The following is a 6,711-nucleotide window of genomic DNA, read 5'->3' as shown; positions in this document are numbered from 1 at the left end:
TTGGTAGGACTGTATACTCTATTTCACCTTCCCTCAACCAGTGTTCGGTAATACAAATTACATCTGGGTTCATCAGTTATTTGGTAAGTGTTTGGCGGAATATAAATTGGTAATACATTTCTGAAATCTTTATTCCTTGCTGAACAATTACATTATACTACGAACTTACAACATACAATAAATGAGTAATAATGTACATTTTTCTGAAACATTAAATTTGCACTACATCAAACATTGGAGGCCTATATCGAACACACTCACATTTTCATGAGAACTTCACCTTACTTACATGTTTTACTTTACTGACACACATAACACTTGTAATATAAAGAATCTCCTCCAAGATCGGCACAATTTTCGTGGGCCCATCGATAGCAAAAGTTGCACTGAACCCAGTCTTCCTGGAAATTTTCTCCACAGACCAAACATACAGTATTTTCTTCATTTTTAGAATTTAAAAACAATAATTTGTTGCCGATGAAAAAGACTCACCATTTTCCATGTCAGGTTTTCGTTTTAAGTCTGCTTTTCTCGCCGAGGTTATACCACTTTTAGCTGTTGTAGCCATGCGTCTCCTTCTTTCTTCTAGTGTGTTTTTATAGAGACTTGAAGTGACAATTTCCCTATGTTCTCCACGTAGTTTCGTCACGTTCAATATTTCTTTCTTGTCACCTGGAAGTGGAGATATTTCTTCCAGACAAGATCTAGAGATTTGACGAGATGTACTAGGCCCAGACGTTGAAGGGATATCTGAGACATCTACATCGGCCTGTGTTGCTTCAGTATGATGATGTCTTGGCGGTGTGCTGGCGGATTGGGATTGGCGTGGATGATCATTTTCTGCTTCTGTCATATCACGATCAAAATCTAAGTCTACTTTTGACGACATCTATGGCTAACTTTATATTCTCTTCCGTTCATTTTCCTCTTGTTTTCCCCATGTTTAGCTGAAAAATAAAAAAAACATAAGTATTGGCGCCAAAATTCTCTCATCGGTGTGTCCGGTACTGGCCGCCAATGCCTTGTCCGATACTACCCAACTGACATAGACCAAGAAAATATCTTGCCAAGTTAAATGAAGTAAAATTACACGAACATTACTTCATGTACATATTCGCAAGATGACATCGCGTTGTTAAAATATGTTTATGCGATTATCTACTTACCCAGCTGAACGCTACAGTTTCACAAATTTAACTTCAGCACTGGAAAATAACAGCGAAAACACATACGATGTTGCTGCTTCCAAACGACGCACTCAACTTATCCACAATGGCGTCAAATACTTTGTCTCGTTTGAGGCTACGAACACGTCATAGGCAGTGTTGACAGTTACAGCCTAATTATCAGAAACGAATATCGTCCAATACTAGCTGACGTCCGATACTATACGACTCTCCCCTATATAATGAAAGAGAATAAATTGGGTCAGAAACATCCGAAACAAGAATTTTTAACATTTTTTTTATCCATGAAAGAAAATGAGGTGGATCTTTAAAACGTATAGGGATACATACCCTGGTCCTATGCTACCGTACAAAATTTTTAAATGTGGCACTTTTCAAATTTTAAGCTGGTCGGCCAAGGTATCCCTGCCACCGTTATAACGAATGATCACATTTTAATTTTTACCTTATCAATATGGTTCCCTCTACAAAATTGGAATACTAATACTCAATTTGGATGCCAATACACAATATTGTGCAACCACGCTAATTATTTTCTTACATTTGAAATGTAAAATTTAATAAATAAATAAACAATAATAATAGTAATAATGTATTTGGTACATTTATTTATGCTACGAATCCATTGACATGGCTGTACTGTTAGTATCTTTAGTATTGCTTAAACTCTGTTCGCTAGTGCATCAAGTGAATTTATGTAGATTTGCCCATGTAAAAGACGCAAGTTTGACTTTTACTTTGCGTATGTCCGTGACGAAAGGTAAACCCCAAAATATAAACTATATATATATATATATATATATATATATATATATATATAAAAGTAGTAGAAAATTGATCGATCTGGCTCATATCAGAACAACTCAGGGGCCCATGGGAAATCGAGCATCTTGAAACGTCCACCCACGGTCTTTTACGACCTCCATTTTAGGTGTGTATTTGTTCCCTTTTATGAGCACTTTTTTAAGGGGGTGTACTCGTTCTCTTTTTCCAACCCCTATTTTAACATAGCAGAAATTACATAAGACTACGAACACATAGCAGAGCAAAGAATACATAAGACTACGAAACATAGCAGGGGTGTATTCATTCCCTTTTATGAGCATTTTTCAACCCCAATTTTAACTATAAACATAGCGGACAATGAATACCTATGTAACATAGCAAAGGGGGTGTCATAAGATTACGAACACACAACTATTTAACATAGCAGGACTGTATTCGTTCAACCCCCTATTTTAACATGGCAGAAATTACATAACATTATGAACACATTCACCACCCCTATTTTAACGTAGCACAGATTTCGTTCCCAACCCCTAATTTAACATAGCAGAAATGACACAAGCATGTCCCCAAACTACTGACCATCGTGAACAAAGGTCAAACTTCTAAAGGAAGCCACATTTAGTAGTTGATCATCAAAGAGCACATGTCCCAAAAGTCTTGATCATCGAGCTCAAAGGTTAAAATACTTAAAACCTAATAATTCGGAAACGGAGCCACATATTAAGGTGGTGTTTCCACATTTAGTAATTGGTCATCAACTACTACAAGTTCCAAAAATACTGACCATCGAGGTCAAAGGTCAAAATACTTAAAACCTAATAACTCGGAAACGGAGCCACATATTGAGGTGGTGTTTCTACATTTAGTAATTGGACATCAACTACTACAAGTTACAAAAATAGTGACCATCGAGGGCAAAGGTAAAAATACTTAAAACCTAAAAACTCGAAAACGGATCCACATATTGAGGTGGTGTTTCCTCATTTGGTAATTGGTCATCAACTACTACATGTCCCGGAAGTGTGAGGTGGTGATTCCACATTTAGTAACCTGGGCAGTGTTGGGAAGTAACGTAACGCAAGCAACGCGTTACTTTTTAAGTAACGTTTCCTAGTAACGCCTTACATTTTTTCCAAAGTAACTGTAACGGTAACGCGTTACAAATTTTTAAGTAACGTACCTAGTTTGCGTTACTTTTTTCGCGTTACATTTCGGATGAGTAACTACAATATATGTATTTTTTCGGAAACAAATGTTTATTTCCTGTAAGTGAATTTCTCAGAATGAAACAATCAAGCATGAACTACGTATGTCAGTGACCGACAGTCACAGTCACACAGAGAAACAGATAAGTTCGTAGTGCCATTTGCTGTTTTTTGAAGATGAGGACAGCCTTAGGGAAATCACGTGTACTGATTGCAAGCATCTGGAAGATTTTGTCGTAGATTTTGACAGCTCCAAATCAATACATTCAGTGAGTGAACTAGTAGTGCAATGATACTGGTAGTCTATTTTACTTTGATTGGTGTTGTTTTTATAAAGATGGAGAACGAAAATATTTTACCGTTCGAACATTTGAAATAATAGTTTTTTCTTTAGTGCTGAGGATGATGGTGGACAGAATTTAAAAGTAAAGTGTCTGAAGTGCCCCGGCGGAAAATATTTATCAACAGCTAGGATGTTATAATTAACGATTTACAGTAAGGGGTTAATATGAATAAACTGTGTTTAAATGAGCCAGTAAACTGTGTTTAATGGTGTTTACTCTTTAAACACCAACAAGCAACTGATTAAAAAAGAACTTTTTGGTCAGTCTTTTATATTTTTGTAATTGCATTGCGCAATATTGTGCAATAGGGATGATGTCACCGGTTACGGTTGGGGTTTCCCCTTTTTGTGTTGAATGCCAAGACAGATCGCTTGCGATCAACACAAACCTTTGTGATTGCATTGCGTAATATTGCGCAATAGAGATGATGTCACCGGTCACGGTCGGGGTTTCCCTTTTTTGTACATCCTATCGTTGAATGAAAATAGAAAACAACTAGCAGTCTTGCGTCTTCAATCCCTAATTCATACCGCGAGCGATCAACCCATACTATTAAATCAATATTGTCTGTTGAAGAAAAAAGGAGGAAAAAACGTCATAATTTCGAGTCTAATTATAATACGATTGTGAAATTATGTCAGCACTTTTCCATCGAAAAAAATACACGAGGCTGTACTCACTAGCACAATGTTTTTAAAAACTGAATGATTGACGTAATGAGAATTATCCACATATGGCGGAAGTTGGGTTGGGTTGGAACAAGTTCACCCTTAAAATGGAGGTCGTAAGGATAATGTGGAACAAATACATCTCTGCTATGTTCAATTAGGGGTGGAACTTAGTCTTTTCTTAGGGGTGGACCCCCTAAAATGATTATCTGTCCGCCCCTAAAAGACCGTGGGTGGACGGTTCAGTAATCTTTGCTATAATGTGCTCATTGTCTGCTATAGGGGTTGGAACGAGTACACCCCTGCTATGTTACATAGTCTTATGTAATTTCTGCTATGTTGGAAACGAGTACATCCCTTACAGTCTTTGCTATAATGTGCTCATTGTCTGCTTTTAAAATACATCCCTAAAAGGAAACGAGTACACCCTCTAAACTGGAGGGACGGTTCAGGGTGTTCGTAGATCCCTGCTATGTTACGTAGTCTTATGCTATGATAAAATAAGGGGAGGAAAATAAGTCACACTCTTTTATTAGTTCTGCTATATTTAAATAGGGTGGAACGAATTTGTTATCCTCAGTGTAATTTCTGCTATGTTCTGCCATGTTCGTAGTCTTATGTGTTAAAATAAGGATTGGAGTAGTTTTTGCTATGTGTTCGCGTATTCTCTGCTAAGTTCGAACACGATGCTATGTGAAAATAGGGATGGATGGAAAATATGCTCATAAAAGAGAACGAGTCCATGAACTATGTTCAAATAGGGTGGAAAAATAGGCCAACTGCTATGTTAAAATAGGGGTTGAAACGTAGTCTTATGTAATCTATGCTATGTTCAATTAGGGGTGGAAATAGTGATCATAAAAGGGAACGAATACATCCCTGCTATGTTATGTAGTCTTATGTTATGCTAAAATAAGGGGTGGAAAAAGGGAACGAGTCCACCCACCTCATAAAAGAGAACGAGTACATGGACTATGTTCAAATAGGGGTGGGAAAATAGGCCAACTGCTATGTATTCTTTGCTATGTTTAAAAAGGGGTTGAAAACGAGTACACCCCTGCTATGTTACGTAGTCTTATGTATTATTTGCTATGGTAAAATAAGGGGTGGGAAAACGCAATGTTTTGTTAAATCTTTTGACAATACTACCTTTTATTTCAGTATATGTAGAATAATGCATAATATTATACTTTTTCATTAATTGAGTAAAGTATGTGTTGTAGAATTCTTTGCCTCTAACCGTCTGAAGACAATTAGGACTTATCTGATTTTGCTTTAAAATCGACTCAAAACCTTTGGCCACATGTTCACCAGTTTTTTGTTTCACAAGCACCCATGCTTTTTTACTAAATGTATCTATGACAGTTAATAAATATTTATAATTTTTATTAATTTTTGCTAGACCTTTTAATTTCCCACTATTCATTTCTACAAGATCTGTCTGCTATAAATCGTGAATACCTTTGGTAATAACAGGAATTCTAGCATAGTGTTTTCTAGCATATTCATATAATTCATTTACAATATCTTTTCTTGACATTCCTACCTTTCTATTTAATATTTAAGTAACAATTATTTACATATTTTACATTGATTATCTTTTTCCATAATCTTATAGTGACCCCATGGTAAAGTATGAACATTACAATCTAATATATAACGTTTATCATCATGAGGGTCTAACGCTACTTTTTTCACTTTATTCGTCGTGATATTATGCTGTTTCGATTGAAGAGCGTATTGTGTTTTTTGTATAATTTGTTTATAGAATAAACAAGATTTGTAATTTTCAAAAGTAATTTGGTTTTTGACAACATTTTCTTGATCCCTTTACACGTTTTATGTTCTTCCTGTTTATCTACTTTTATGGCAGAATTTTTAGCACGTAAACGAATTACTTCACTGACTGGCTTGCCTTTCATTTCATCTTTCATTTTACCTAAAACGTGCTTATTTTTTTGTGCTATATAAAGCATGATTTTCCGGATAATTAAAAGTATCAAAATACTCATTCGTCTTTTATATTTTTATAAATAACGTCGGTTTTAATGTAGTAAATGAAAGAGTTAGTATCCATGTAAGTAATACTAATCATATCTCCATATCGGGGTTTCATTACATTATAATGGAATTCATACATTGCTAATTTTGATAATTCTAAAAGTGTAGCTCCTATATAGATCGGTTTATTTAGAGTTACAGATTTTTTAGCATATGGAATAATGCAAGATTGTCTCCTAATTTTACCCAATTTTGAAACTGATCTTGCACTGCTAATTTTTTACACTTCTTTTTCATTATTAATTAATCCTATATCAATACATTTTCGTACATTGCCCATTGTCTTTCCGTATACAGAATTATTTAATAACTTATAGAAATCTTTTTCAAATTCAATTGTAGAATTTGTACGACGCCTAGTATTTTCTTTTATATAAGATGCAAGCCATTTAGATTGATGAAACCATAATATTTTATGTACTTTTACCAATATTAAACCTTGCTTTAGATAAAATTG

This window comes from Thermobia domestica, chromosome 4, assembly GCF_964235325.1.
Source record: "Thermobia domestica chromosome 4, izTheDome1.hap1.1, whole genome shotgun sequence".
Classification (NCBI taxonomy): domain Eukaryota; kingdom Metazoa; phylum Arthropoda; class Insecta; order Zygentoma; family Lepismatidae; genus Thermobia; species Thermobia domestica.
Note: the sequence above shows the minus strand (reverse complement) of the source record.